Raw genomic sequence first — 16,669 nt, 5'->3', positions numbered from 1 at the left:
CTTATGGGGAAGATCTTCATTAATACACGTATTTTATAGTATTCTTACCATATAGAGATTTCCTTGATTAGGGTTAATCGTAAGGCGCAAGATGTTTCCATTTGAGGTTTCTTGGAGACCACTTAGGCCATGTAGATGCCACATGGCTCTACTGCCCATCTCCTCTGCATCTGTTTAATTTGAACCCGTCCATTATGAAGGGTCTGTCCTTCTTCCTTTTTCTCCGTCTGGGGCATAACTTGTTACACCTGTTGTTTTGTCTATACTTTTCAACAGTCCACTTCCTTAATACCGTCGCCCATGGTTATCCATATTGAACAGATCCATCTACCTCAATTTTATCCTCTCTAGCTACCCCCTCACTCTATAGGTCCATTGCCTAGCTTAGCAGACGGGCTCGTGAAGTGATGATCTGACTCAACCCTTGGGGAATGCACCTTGATTAACAGCCTAGCCTAGGGTCATTAATGTAGGAGGGACACGTGTCACACTTCTAGTGGCTGGTTACTCGGATCGAAGCATCCCTTCTTCTTCCATGTTGTTTCCTCTATATATATAGTTCGCCTCTCCCCTTCATTTTTTGCTTTCCACCACAAATTTCCAGTCAGAGCGCTACCGTCTCCTACTAGAAACTGACATACCGTTTTCTTGTTGTGACCGTCCTCCACGCCTTCTTCGTCGTCTTTTGCATCATTTATCTGTAAGTATTCTTTGCCTTATGCTGAACTCTCTTTTTGCTTCTCTTAAATATTGCATGTTCATCCACTATGTAGACTTGTAGAGTCTTAGGGTTTTATTCGTTATCTGTAGGTGACAGATGTCTAGTAAGGCGTTGAGTGATCAATCGTGTGTCCACAAAGGGGTGGGCTACGATGAGGTGTATCTGTCAGGTCAGAATGACCCCCACACCTCCTATAATGAACGAATTTTGTCCTCCAACACACCTTCCGCAAAGGAGGATGAGAACTTGGATGTGGACGGGTCAGAGGGTGACTCAAACGACGAGGATATAGGTAGTGCTGGACCCCCCACCCAATCCGTCATAGGTCCTAATGACTTTAGGCAGTTCATTCTTCTTTCGTTGTGGACGGTAAACGACTTTAATCTACCATCAAGAAAAAGCACTTTAATACCCTTAGGGAAAAATACCAGATTCCCGTCGGCATCCTAATCTATTTGCCATTTAAATTTGAGAAGTGTTACTGCCAAGGTGGCGAAAACGTCGGAGTGTATGAGCAGATGTTTAAAGAGGGACTTAGGTTCCCTTTAAGCGCTCTTCACCATCGTCTTCTTCAATACTTGGGACTGGCCGCCACCCAAATCTCTCCGAATGCTTGGAGAGTCTTTCTTGGTGTGAAAGTCTTGTATGAAGTCTTAACCAATGGGGCATGCAGAATGACGGTGAAGGAGTTCTTCCATTGCTACCGTCCATCAGAGATTGTCCAGTCTAGGGGCATGTATAGTTTCCTACCAAGGAAGCCGTCCCTTAGGTTAGTGTGTGAGACCCCTGACTCAAACAGGAACTGGAAGAGTCGGTACTTCTTCCTTCTGTGGGACAACCAAATGTGTCACCCCGACGATCAGGAGTACATGCCAGTGGACAAAACTTAGGGTATAATGCCCCCGTCTGGTAAGTGTCCGTCAGTCTCAAATTTTGTTTGTTATTACCTGTTTCATATGACGTCTTGATTGTCTCCTATTGCAGCTCGAGATCGTACAGAGGTTACTCTTGAATAGTGGAGTTTCTTGGAGCAGATCTTTAAGATCAAGTTGTCGAATAGAACGTGGGCGAAGCTAATTACCTTGGACACTATCTATTGGTATTGCGAGGGTTTTGAACCTACCACAGCTGCCCGTCGCCACGATAGTCAAGCGCACCAACGTAAGTCCATTGCTTATTACTTTTCATTTTTAATTTATAGTAGCTTGCTTAACTCTTTTTTCATCCATCTTATGTAGAAATGGAAGACGGAAGGAGGAGGGCTTACATCAAGCAACAGGCGGCTACAAGGAAGAAGGAGGGAATGGGTCCGTCCAACCTGTCCATAAAGAGGAAATCGTCAGACAAGACCAATCGTCTGCCTAAGAAACCTAAGGTGGCGGTAGGGTCTATGGGGGTAACTCCTGACGAAAGGAAGTTGCCTCCTCCGCTCATCCATAGGAAGGGTAAAGGCTTAATGACGGGTCAAGGCCTCGCCATCAAGAAACGCCCCGTCCTCCTTCACGAAGACCCTTATTATGCCCTTAAGCAACTCTCATCTATCATCAAGAGTGATGACTACGAGGACTTGGGCAACCATTCAATTGAGGCCATGGGGGAGACGGGTCTCTTCAATTTGGCTCAAGTATGTGTCCGTCTTTTTTTCCCTTCCGTCATGTTGTTTCTTTATTCTTTCTAACCCTTGTTTTTTATTTTGGTAGGGGGTGCTTATGATGAAGGGCCTGATGGTCCATTGCGTGTCCTAGGCAATGGTGGTGATGGATCATGTGAGGGCGAAGGCAGAGGCGATGAAGGTGGAGCTGGGGGAGCTAAAGGCCTGAAAGGTCGTCTAGGAGAACAAGCTTGATCTAACGAGAAAGCTCCTGGAAGAGGCGGAGGCGCAGATGGAGGCACTGAAAAAAGTGCTTAAGGACAAGGAGGATGAAATCTCCAAGTCCAAGAAGCAGCTTCGTCGGCCTAAGGAGGATGCAATAAAGGAATACCGCGACTCCAACGCTCTCTTAGCCGAGCTAGGTGGTTCTTTTGTCAACAGCTTCGATGACTGCCTCCGTCAGGTCAAGGCTTCCTTCCCAGGTCTGGACCTATCCCATATTACCATCGATGCTGAAGGCTAAACCCCAGCCCATCCTATAGACTTAGAGGGCACCGATGAGCTGTTTGCAAATGGCACCATCGACCCTCAAGGTGACAAGGACGCTGCTCCTAAAAATGATCAGATTAAATCCGTCGAGGAGGAGTTCCATCCACTTGAAGGGAATCAAACGGTCGAAGAGAAGGACAGAGAGACCTTGGTTGACCAGCAGTAGATTTATTTTTGTTTAACTCATGTATGTTTTCTTTTTAAGTGTGTAGATCTTTTGGGAGGATGATGTCTTTGTTGTTTTTACCGTTGCCCATCATTTTTTGGGCTTTGTATGTAAACTTCTACCCTTTCATGGGCTTTTATCTATTGCTTATATTTGGTTTATAAAAATTTATGTTTCCTATCTTTAAGACACGTTTTTGTCCGCCTACCTTGGATTTGGCATTTAGGATGTTCCAGTCCCTTTGAAGACTTATAATTTTAGATCACCCCTTAGGATGAGCCCGTCCATTTATGTACATGATAATTTTAGATCACCCCTTGGGGTGAACTCGTCCACTTTATGGACTTAAAAATTATAACTTACCCCTTAGGATGAACCCGTCCACTTATGGACTAATAATTTTAACTCACCCTTGGAATGAGCCTGTCCTTTTTATGGACTTAATAATTTTTTGTAGTGTAGATAGCGCAAACATGACATGTCTGAATATCTCCTTTTATTGTAATAAATATGTGCATATAACAAAATTGTTCTTAAAAAATGAAAAACTGTCGTTTGGGCTTAAAAGTACTATAGATAGTGAGAATTAACTAAAATGAAATAAACTAGAAATGAGGAGTGTCATTGTCTGCGCCATTTTCTACTGGTAGTATTTCTTCAGGTGCTCCACTTTCCATGGATGGTGCAACTTTTGCCTGTCTAGCGTCTCCAGGTGGTAGGTTCATTTCCTTTGCCATGAAGCGATCCTGTAGGGCCCTTCCTAATTAAGTCCTAGCTTCCCCTGGGAGGGATCTCTTGTGGCGTCTGTCACCTTTCTCAAGATGAGATCTTCAACCTAGAAGTCTTTGTTTCTGATTCTTAAGTTGTAGTGCTTGGCCATGAGGTTCTGGTACTGCGCCAATCTTTATTCAGCCGTTGCTCTGACCTCATCCACCAAGTCAAGCTACAAGTGCATAGCTTCATCGTTCCTACACTTTTCATGATTTTCCACTCTATAGCTTGTAAGTCCGATCTCAACTAGGATGACTGCCTCACTTTCGTATGTTAGTCGAAATGGTGTCTCTCTTGTAGGCGTCCTTGCCGTTGTCCTGTATGCCCATTAAACATTTGGCAGCTCTTCTGGCCATATACCTTTTGCCCCCTCGAGCCGAGTCTTGATAATTTTGAGCAAGGATCGGTTCGTGACCTCAACTTGTTTGTTGGCTTAAGGGTGGGCGGGTGATGAGTAGTGATTCTTAATCCATAGCTGTAAGCAAAAATCTTTGAATGAGTTGTTGTCGAACTGCTTCTCGTTGTCTGAGATTAGTACTTTAGGTATGTCGTACCTGCAGATGATGTTCCTCCATACAAAGTTTCGCACATTTTTCTCCGTGATGGTGGCTAGGGCTTCGACTTCCACCCACTTGGTGAATTAATCTATGCTAACCACTAAGAACTTTAATTGTCTAATTGTTGTTGGAAATGGGCTTATGATGTCCAACCCCCATTGAGCAAAAGGCCATGGGGCCATCATTGGGGTGAGTTCCTTCGTCGGCTGTCTAATGAGGTTGTCATACCTCTAACACTTGTCGCAAGCTTTGACGTATGCGTGGGCATCCTTCTGCATGGTTGGCCAATAGTATTCTGCCTGAATCAGTTTGTGCACTAAAGACCGTGATTCAGAATGGTTTCCGCAGACTCCCTTATGGACTTCTCTCATGACATAATTTGCTTCCTTGAAGCTAAGGCACCTCAGGTACGGGCGGGAGAAGCCTTTTTTGTACAGAATGTCTTTGATCGGCATGAACTGTGTTGCCTGAACCTTTAACTTCCTAACTGCCTCTTTGTTGTCAAGTAGCATACCATCCTTCAAGTAGGATGTTATTGGTGTGCTCCAGTTGCTCTCATAACCTATCTCCTGCACACTGACGTCGTCTATTAATGGTGAGACTTGAACAAAGGATAATACCTGATTGGGGATGAGCATATGTTCTACTAATGCAGCCTTGGCGAGACGATCTGCCTGCTCATTCTCCTCCCTTGGGATTTGAACAAACTTTGCTTAGAGGTCGTTCATTTGTTTCTTCACTTGCTCCAGGTACTTCTTTATCTGTTCACCCTTGCACTCGTAGTTTCCATTTACTTGACTCGTGACTACCTGAGAGTCGCAATATACGACCACACTTGCGACTCCTGCTGCTTTGACTCCACTTTGTCTAAAGCACGTGAGGCACGTGTAGCTTACTGACGATTTTTGGCATAATCACTTGTATTATTGGAACTTGAACACATTGTGTAAAAAAAAGAGAGAGGATGGTTTTAGTTCTTTTGTATCAATAATTTAGGATCCGTTTGGATACAACTTATTTTTACTGAAACTGAAAACTGAAAACACAGTAGCAAAATAATTTTTAAATGTGTGAATAGTGCTGTGGGACCCATGAACAGTGCGTGAACAGTGCATGAATAATGCGTGAACAGTGTATTTTGTATTCTACACAGTAAATTCATGTGATTTTACTGTTCACGCGCTGGGAAAAAAAAAAGGCAGAAAACGTGAACGTGGATCCACAAACGTGGATCCAAATGCTCACTTAGAGAGTTTATTAAAGCTGTTATATTAATGCTTATTCAAAAATATGGAAGTTTGTAATTTTTTTGTATGAGCTTAACGTCGGAAAATGTTTCCTGCTTTGCTTTGAAAAACAAAAACAAATTTTAGAAAGCAAGCGCCAAGCAGATTTTGATAGAAAACATTTGACGCCAAAACAAATGGAGCCTTAAAAATAACATGTTTCATAAGTTGTAAAACCTGTCTAACCACAAAACTTCCTTCAAGTGAAACTATAAGACTTGGTAAACTATGTGTTCGTTTGGGATCTGTTTATTTTACTGAAATTGAAAATTTTTTGCTAAAAATACAATAAATAAAAGTAAAACTTAGCTAAAATAGTATAGTAGGAACCATAAATAGTACCAAAAAGTGAAGTGGAACCCGTAAATAGTAGCAAAAATAAGCTGAATAGTAAAATAATGGGCTATTTGGCACTATTGTTTAAACAACAGTTTTTTTTTTTTTGTGTTTAAATAACAATAACACTTTTGATACGTATTTTTATAACACTAAAACACATATTTCCACTTATAAAAAAGAAAAAGAAAAAAAAGATGTATTTCCATAACACTGAAAACTGAGCAACAATATTTAAACACTGCTACCAAATGGTTCCTAAATTGACAAAAGTAATCCATGTCAAACGACACTATATAAGAATTGTGAAAGTATAAATTAAGTAAGCATAGAGTTATTATCATAAAAAAATTCAATAAATTATTATTTAATTTATATTTATTTTAATGATATAAATAATTTATTATATTTTAAAATATTATTTAATTTCATTTTCAAATTTTAAATTTCTATATATTTTATATAGTATAAAAATGTCACGGAAGAAATTATATGAAAAAAAATCTTTCTTCTTATATGAGAAAAACTCTCTCTTGAAAAACTTTAAAAAGGCAAAAAAAAAAAAAAAAAATTGGAATTAAAAAGACTTAGAGTTGGTAAAACAAATCAAGACAAATTTAAATGGCTTACCTAAGGTTTATTTTCCTTAAAAAAGGAGATAAGTTAATACTTGAAAGTTGAAACAGATTCTATGTGTTTCAAAAGCAATACCAAGGAAAAAGAAATGTATTGGCAAGAATATAATGATCACCCTCATAAGACCCTCAGAGGAATTAGATCTAGAACAAATCATATTCCTAAGAGACTTCAAAGAGAAGAAATAATTTGTGAATATAATTTTGAAAATTTCAAATCAAATGAACAAAATTTTATAGAGTGAAGTAGCATATTTATTATCTTCAAGAGTTTGTAAGGTAATTTTGTATTTTATGTGTTTATATAAATCTTTCATGTTTTGCTCAGTCTTTTATATTCTTAAATATTATTATTGTGTTTATTAAATTGGCATGAAATGAAAGTGAAAAAGAAGAAAAAGAAACTTTGGGTAGGAAATTGAAAATAGGCTAAACTTAAATGGTACAAATTAAAATTTGAAAATACTACTTTAAAATGAAATTATCAAAATTTTAAAGACATTTAAAGGTGTTTCATTATTGATTTTAAATTATTTTACAATATATAATAATGTTTTATTTTTTATAACAAATTGGATCTGCACAATTTACTTGTATAATGTAGCTTATGATAATTTTTGTTCTTTTGTTTTTATGTCTATTTTATTATCCAATTTAATAATGCATTGAAATGTTTTATTTTTTATTTTTATTTTTTGAGAAAAAGACATTGAATTTTTTTTAAAAAAAATTAATATAACACTATTAATTTTTAAAGTTATTAGGTACATTAAACAAAATTACTGTTTTTTTTTTTTTTTTGGTTTAAACAAAATTACTGTTATAACTTATATTATCTCTATATATTAAAAGGATACAGAAAGTTAGTTATGACTTAAATAATGCCAAAAATACCCATAATCTAATTAGATAATCATTATTCTTAAAAAAATAAAAAATAGGGTTAAAATTGTAATTCAACAAAATTAAATAAATAAATAAAAACTACTAGAGAGACTTTTTTCCTAAAAATTAGCACACTTTTTATCTAAACACATGTCACATAGGTTTTATACAATTTTTTCCTAAAAACTAGCACATACTAACCCCAGCAATTTACTCTATTTCAAATTCTAAATTTTAGTTTTATAAAAATCATTTCTTGTATAACCTTACTGAGAATAGATAAATTTAAATTAAAAAATAATATTAAATTCAAAATAAAAAAAAGAGCCTCATCACACTTGCTTTGTGATGAGGCTAATATTTCTTATTTAGATAGGAAATAAGTATTTCTAAGTAATAATTGTCAAATCTGTCAAAAAAGAGAGAAAATAACTCTATCCTATTATAAAATTTAAGCCAAACTACCTTATACTTATTCACATAAAAAAAGAAGAAGACTAGATACAGATTTCATGATTATAAATAAATATAATTAAAAAAAAAAAAAAATTCATTGTACATGCCATAAGTGTTGGCTTCACTTGAAAATCATAGTGTTTGGGGGCCAAAATGGCCAAATGGCCATAAAATCCTAACTATATAGTTAGTAGACCCGATTCCCAAACATTATAATTTACTAGCATCTCGATTCTCAAAGACTCGATTTTGGCCATGTAAATCGAGTCTTTGAGGCTCGGTTTTCCCAGGTTGATGTGGCAAAATTCCATGTGGAGTACACCTAGAACTCGAGTCTCAGAGACTCGAGTTCCATGTAGACGCCATCTGGCTCTAACGCGGTGGTAAAACTAGAAACCGAGTCTCTAAGACTCGATTTCATGAAGGGTATTTTCAAAATTAACGCCTCTCACACAGCATAATCACTCTCCACTCACTCACCCTCTCTCTAACACAGACACTCACCCTCTCACTCACACACTGAACCTCAGCCTCTCTCACTCACTCACCCTCTCCACTCTCACTCACTCACTCACCGTCTTCTCCCACTGACCCTCTTCTCGTACTCACTGTTCTCTCACTCAGTCTACACTATTTCAGATTCATCGCCTTCGCCAATAGATTTGATAAAGTCACAGCAACGTGTACAGAGCTTTGAGTTCCTTCAGTGTCTACGCGGTCTCTCAAAACTAAACAAAAAGGTGAGTCGCTTTGTACAAAGTTCACTGTTTGGTTGCTGAGAAACAGTGGGAAAAATCAAATAAACTTTGGTTTGACCAAGTTTTTTTCTATTTTGGTTTCTGTATTGAATTTCTAATAAAACTGTTAAAAAAGATCGAAGCTTTATTGTTTTTTGAGTTTGAATTGGTTTGTGGGTTTGATGATTTTTTTTTTGATTATTTTTTTGGGTTTTGTTTTGCGCTTTGTTCTGTTCGTGGGTTGATATTAGGTGAATTAGAAATTTGTATCTTGAACTATGCATTGTTCTGCAGTGATGATGGTTATGAGAGGCCAAGATCACTTATGAAATTATATGAGAAGTATCTCCAAACAGTAATTTTGTTCAGGTTCTTCTTGAACCGGCAGTTGAAAGATTGGGGATTGATGAGAAGTAACATGATTTGCAATTGGGGATTGAACTGCATGGTTGGTTTGCATATGGCAAATAAGATTATAATATTAAGCTAATGGATCAATTGGTTCTTGTCTATCCGAGTTATATTATCCTTAAATATGTGTTGGAAGCTATTGATTCCCTTGGTCTCACCTTATTGGCAAAGCTATGTGTATTATTTATCCAAAATAAAAATCATAAATCTCTGCACATTTGTAGTTTCTCTTCTTGGTGTGAAGATGTTTTCCATTTTCCGTTATCCCCAAATTAATGGAAGATAGAAGAAGTTTGTTTCATCTCAACTTTTGAGGATATAGCTGTATAGACAATAATTTGGATTTGGATTTTTATTATTTCAATTTATTTATATCTCCCACTTTCCAAGATTTTCTGGGCAGTGGGATCTTGTTAGGACCAAAAGTTGTGGAGAAGGGAATTAGCAACTCAAATAAATTGAAAGTTCAAAAACGTGTACAAAACACCTTTGAATGTTTAGACCCCCAAATTACAACTTAACCAATACAAGCAATATGTCAAACAACTAGTGTGCGGAAACTTAACACATGCTATAATACGAAATTGGTTAAAGACTATCTAAGCCATAACAAAATAAAACCACAGCAGATAATAAAAAGGCAAAGATAGAGAGGAAGGAAGATGCAAACACAAAGACAACACGCGATGTGTTATCGAAGAGGAAACCGAAGCCCTCGGCGTAAAACCTCTCCGCCGCCCTCCAAGCGGTAAACAATCCACTAGAAAATACAGTTGGGATACAAGGACAGCAATAGACCCTCCAAGCCTAATCTACCCAGTGCACCTAAGCCCTCCAAGCTTCTTGCTCCAACGAGGTTGCGCCGAACCTTTTTCTTTTCTAGCTTCCCGGATTCCGCTACTAGACTGTAGCATCAACCAATGAAGATTGGTTCCTTCCTAACTGCTTCCCAGAAATCCAAACAACTGTCTCACAGTGATGATGATGGTGAGAACCAGGTTTGGTATAATACCTCTCAAGGATTTAACAATGGAGAGGAAGAGAGTAGAGGAATTTGAAGAGACTCTAAGGTATAGATTGTGGGTGGAACAATCTTGTTTTTCTTTAGGGTTTCTCTCTCAAAATTCTCTCTGGAAGCCCTCTTTCAATCGTGGGTAAAAGGGGTATTTATACTGGAGTGGGAGAGGAATGTGAAACGTCAGGTTTTACAAAACAGGGGTGGCTCGCGGCTTGACCTCGCGGCTTGACTAAGTCGCGAGATCCAGTCGCGAGTTAACCGTATGGCCAGTTGTCCTGTTTTGTCCTATAGTGCTCCAGCTAGCATGACTGTTCATCTTCCAGCATGCTTGGCACGTGTGCTGCTTCTGGCGGCTTGCAGCCGCGAGTCACCCGCGAGTCCTAGCCGCGAGTCTCTGTTTTCTTGCACACTCTTGAGCAATCTTCACTCTATCTCACTCACTACCCTTACAACAAACCCACCTAAATACAGGGTTACTAAATGCTGAATTACAAGCAAATTTGGCACGGAATAAAGCCAATTAGATGGTTGAATAAATTCAACCTTACAATCTCCCCCTTTGGCTATTCCGTGACAAAACCCTAAAACAGACTCTAGACTTAACATGTGAGTTGGGAACAGTTGAACAAAACTCACTCACACCTAACTCTAGAAGCTGTGCAGCTCTTGAATCATATGAACATGAATCTCCTGAAACACAACAATACACCATGATCATTGTAAGCAGAAAATTATAAATGCATATGAAACAGGCAATATATGATCAAGCAAAGATGGAGTTAAGAAACAAACCATGGCTTGATCAACCAAGTGAACACCACAAGGTAGTGATCACAGTGCTCATTCACACTTGGAATGAACACAAGGACATACAAGTTAACAAGCACAAGGCAAGACACTTGTATGCTCAACACTCAACCAATGCATAACACACAAGGCATATGCATCTAGGAACAATCCTACAAGGGCACAAGAGTGACAGTACATAAACCAAAATGCAGAACATTTAGATTAAAGTACTGATTTCAACATAGCATAAAGGCTGCATTAAGCAAGGTACATACCATAAAGCCTACAAACTATGCATAAAACATTAACCCTAAAAGCTTACAAAAGCACATGGGTACAAACACAAAAACATCCTGAATAACATCATCAAGATATATTAAAGTTTAAACCAAGAGTATAAGTAATGAGTTAGAAACAACTATACACCAAAACACAGTGTATCAAACCCATAAAAACATTAAATAGTACCCAACAAACATAAACCTAAAACCATAAGTTTAGAGGATAAGACTAAAAACAAAAGTATGTGTGTACTCCCCCTATCATTATGCACAGTTCCCTTTGAACTTTTCTCCCCCTTACTGAATGCTCTCCCCTTTTTTGTCACGAATAGCTAAAGGCTCTCGTCCAACTTTCGTTGAATATCATCTAGTTGATTCTCCATAGTCTCGAGACGCATTTGGACATGGTTGTTTGTGGAGTAGAGAAGTGCCACAAGCTCATCAACACGTTTCTGAATATGCTCAAGTACACTGCCGACTCTATCAGTATGAGGAGCAGTCTGTGCTTGCGGAATACTAGCCGGTGAAGCTTCAGGAACAGCACGTGATGTAGATGTGGTATGTGCAGGTGTCTCTGAGTCAGGGGCAGATGGAGTAACCGGAGAGATGTGAGCACTCCTTGGTGATTTAGAGGAGTGACTTCTGCTAGCTTGAAGAGTGAACAAGGAAATGGGACGTTGACGAGTCAACATTTTTCCATCTACAGGAGGAATAATGCCTTCACGAAGAATGAGCTTCATGATGAGACTGCAAAATGGAATAACTCCTCGAGCTGCAGATCGACACGCGGTCTTCCTCAAGGTGTAGTAGATGTGAGCACATATATCAATGGGGGCTCCTGTAATAAGGTCACAAAGAAATAGAGCTCTCCCAAGATTGATGAATGTAGTGTTGGACAGTGGGTAGAGATTGGTGAACATGATCAACTTCAGTGTGGTCAGCTCAGGTGCAAACTTTGCGGTGCTGATGGATGTTCCTGCACTGGATACTTCATGATCGTATCCTAGGATTTGTAAAATTTCTCCAACTTCTGGATTTCGTTCATCGTAAGGAGTTATATTCACATTCTGAGGTCTGGTGATGCCGAGAAGATCTACGATGGAGTCTGGGGTAACACTAAACTCTGTTCCTCTGACCCAGAAAATGAGTTTAGGTCCAAGATCAGTTGCATTGGAGAAGCATTCTTTGACCAGCTCATCCATTGGATCATCAAAGTTCCCGAACAAGTTTGCCCAATCTCGTTTCTCAAAGATTCGAGGGATGAAAGTGGTCCCTAAGGTGTTGAACTCTACCACCCGTTCCACTATAGTGGTTGACTTGTCAAACACGTTTGAGTAGACGTGTGAGTTAAGCGGAAGTCTGAACCTATCCTCATTGGGATCTTGAGATGCCTGAGATGATAGTCGAGTCCTTTTAGCAACTGGTGTTGCTGGTTCGTCAGCAACAATGTCTTTACCCCTGGAAGATCGACGAGACATCTGCAAGAGAACAGGCCCACAGCAAAGAACCAAACAACAATACCACACAAGATAATTGTCAACAAGATTCAGTGTAAACAAAATTTCAATATATAAACACAAACTGAAGATAGTGCAGACCCAACCAAACTTCCAACAATACAAAGAAGCACAAAATAACAGGTGCCGCAAAATGGTGATAGTGCACCAAGACATAGATAGACAACACAACTGACAAAACTGTCAATGAGACAGGTTAACATGACCATGATATGCAAACAGATACAGCATTTGAACATTTAGAGCAGATAACATAAATCACTCCACCAGAGATATGAACAAGGGGAAAATATTTCAACATGAAGAAACCAATCATCCACACTAGAGCACATGGTTGAGAGACATACATTATGTTATCATAAAAACTCAGTAACCAATACCGAACACCAACATCAATACTTAAGCAAGTGTAATGAGTAAGTCAAATAGACACCAAACCCATTTAAGAAAAAATTTTCAGACTCTATAATAGGCAATATCAGAACAATGAAAAACACATTGTGATTGCTCAGCATGAAAACAGGTGAGAAGAATATCAAACAAGACACGCCATACCCATTACACAAAGAGAGAAGTATTTCGAACACAATATCAGTCCAAACGGTAACAAAAAATATGTAGGAAAAAGGAAAATGAGATTGAGAAAGCAAAACCCATACCTTTTCTTGATGATTTGGATAAGAAATGAAGCACCAATGAGGTTTGAAAATGGATTCACGAAGTGTTTGGAAGGAAGATAGTTTAGAGAGAAGATGAACAGTCACAAAAGTTCGAGGGAAAACTGAAAAGAGGTTTAAAAACTGCTCCTGTTTCTGCCAAACACGCGATTTTCGCAACTTGATTAAGTCACCACAAAGTCGCCAGCTCAAGCTGCCAAAGCACTCAAGAACAAAAATTTGAAAATTTTTCTAAGTGTTTTTCGCGACTGGAAGGTCTACCCGCGAGTGAGTCACGAGCTGAGCCGCGAAAATCTCTGAGTGAACCTCGCGACTGGACCTTCCACTCGCGAACAAGTCGCCAAAAATGACCAGCGAAGATGCGACTGAGGCTCGCGACTTGACATACCCGCGACTGAGCCGCCAAAACAGGGCAAAACAGGATTTTTGAAATTTTCAGATTTTTCAAACAAAATACTTTCCAAAAACACCTAAAACACTCAAAAATCTTTTTTTTCTTGAATTAACAAAGATTGAGCATGTGAAAACACATTTCATCAAGTACAATCACACAAATGAATATGGCATTTATTGAACATAAACTTGTGTGTTGTGTGTGGATATCAACAATGAGATAGGCCTTCGTCTAATGTGAAGTTTCAATGATCGATTCAACCAAGGCATACACAATTAGCACTAGATCATGTGACCTATCTCAATTATAGAAATATGTATATATGACCTCCCACAAAACTTGATAACATGACTTGGAGCTTTACATTTTACTCCACTTTTAATCATAACATTTGATCTTTTTGATCTTTTGAGGCAATCACCTCTCATTGTGAGAGTGATATTTGACATTTCACTTTAATGAACAAGCCTTTGGCTTTTTGAATAAACATTCACTTTAATATAAGGTCGCTTACCCTTTTTCCTAGTCGAATACTAGAATGTGCGACAGGCTTTTGCAGCTCAATATCTCTTTTCATTTGGAGATTTACATTTGTTGAGCTCTTTTTAGCAAAACAAAAATAAAGAGTGGGAAGATATATAGACACAAGTCTATGCATGTCTCAAGATCAACATAACCATTCACTAATCATTCATGACAAGTTTGAAGATCTATTTACAACAATCACATAGATTTCAAGATTTTTCCCACAGTGATATAAGTGCATGAAAACAAGCAATGCTCGAAAATGCACAAAGCCATTAGCACAAAGGTACAAGACAAAACAAGTTTTGAGACAAAACTCAACAAAGTCAATCAAGCTTTTTGATTTTCTAATTTTTTTTTATGTGATTTTTGGATTTTTGACACAAGAAACAAAAAGATTGATAAAACAAAATTAAAAATATTCACAAGTAGACAAGCAAACAACCAACATAAAAAACAGCAAGCAAACCAAACAAACATTGTCACAAAGCATAGGAAGTATTAATGCATGGACATGTTGTAATGCTTATGCATGAGTACCATTTTTCACCCACACGTCACTTGCGTTTGGGGTGATTTCCTTATAGGATTGGGTACGGGAGTTAGGGCTTTCAAACCTTCGTGAGAAGCTTTCCAAGCAGTTGGTGAATGCACCAATCATCTTCATCACGTTCATCATTCCGGGATCTCCATTTTGATCTCTAGATTGATCACCTGCCCAAATTCTCCTATCATTTCTGGGTCCTCCTGACCTTTGAGGAGTTGCACTGTTCTTTGCTCTCAGCTTTTGGCAATTTGGTCGAGTATGCCCTTGAAGTCCGCAATAATGGCACACATAAGTTCCTCTAGGACCTCTTTGTGGTCGTGGACGTGACTTGGCACGAGATTCAGACCTGCCCACAGATTGATTACGGGGATTTAACATCCATTGGTTCACCACATTCTTCTTCTCCTCCACCTCGAGCTTCTCACCAGTAAGGTTAGCTACAACTGGATCTTTGGCCTTTACAAACTTCACTTCTTTAGTGACATTTCCAGATGAACTACTTCCTCCGGTATATCCCAATCCGGATTTGTCTGAAAAGCTCTTTTGAGATGAGATAACATCATCTAGCTTCTTGGTGGTGACCCTCTCTACTTTAGCATTTGCTTGCACAACCTCATTCTCAAGAAATCTTACTTTTGTGTAAGTTTCGGACAACTCACCATTCAGTGTTTCTATCTCACATTTGGCCTCCCTATATCGGATTAGGAGACTTTTGTAGTCCTCCTCAGCCTTCTTCATTTTTCTCACAGCAGCCTTGGCCACCCTTGTGTACTCACCCGACTTCTCCAAGAGTGAGTTATAATTCTCTTGAAGATTTGCTGTACTTTCATCTTCTTCAGCATCTGATTCTTCAACAATTCCTAGTGATTCATCATCACTATGTTCTCCAAGATCTCGTACAAGCAGATTCAACTCATCCGAAGACTCAACATGAGCAATAGTCATAAAAGCCGAATAGTTCCCCTCTCCATCACAGCTCTCTTCAGATTCTGAGTCAGACGAATCCGAGTCACTCAAGGTCGTGGCATACACTTTACCTTTCGATTTCAAATAATTCGGACATTCCTTCTTAAAGTGTCCATGTCCGTTACATTCGAAACAAGTGACACCTTGTGTGGGTTGGGATTTTTTTCCATCTTTCCTTTTGAATTCCCTTTTCTCCCTTCCAGAACTTTGGAATTTTCTTTTATCATCAAATTTGCCATTATTTTTGAATTTCAAGAACTTTCTGAAATTTTTGACAAGGTAAACAACATCTTTGTCAACCACATCTTCTCCCGATGAGTCTTGATCTTCCACCTTCTCATTAATGGTCTTTAGAGTAAGGGATTTACTCTTCCGTTGATTGGGCAGCGACATCTCATAAGTCTGCAGAGAACCAACCAGCTCCTGTACTTTGATGTCATCAAGATCCTTGCTCTCTTCAATTGCTATCACTTTAGCACGAAAACTTTCCGGCAATGATCGAAGGATCTTCCTTACAATCTTTGAGTCCTCTGTTTTCTCCCCCAAGTTGAACTTACTGACCACCACCTCATTTAGCTTCCCATAGAAAGAGTCAAAAGACTCATCCTCACTCATTTTGAGCTCCTCAAACCGAGTGGTCAGCATTTGCAACTTGGTGTCTTTCACTTTCTTCGTGCCTTCATAGGTGGTTTCCAAAATCTCCCATGCTTCTTTGGCAACGGTAATATGAGAAATCCTGTGAAATTCATCTGGAGACACACCACAGAAAATAGCATTGAGTGCTTTACTGTTAGCATTAGATGCAGCAAGTGCTGCCTTATCCCATGTGGATTTGGCTGCCTCAGGTTTAGTCC

The sequence above is a fragment of the Quercus robur genome, chromosome 7 (genome assembly GCF_932294415.1).
Source record: "Quercus robur chromosome 7, dhQueRobu3.1, whole genome shotgun sequence".
NCBI classification, from domain to species: Eukaryota; Viridiplantae; Streptophyta; class Magnoliopsida; order Fagales; family Fagaceae; genus Quercus; species Quercus robur.
The sequence above is the reverse complement of the archived record's forward strand: the minus strand, read 5'-3'. Positions refer to the sequence as shown.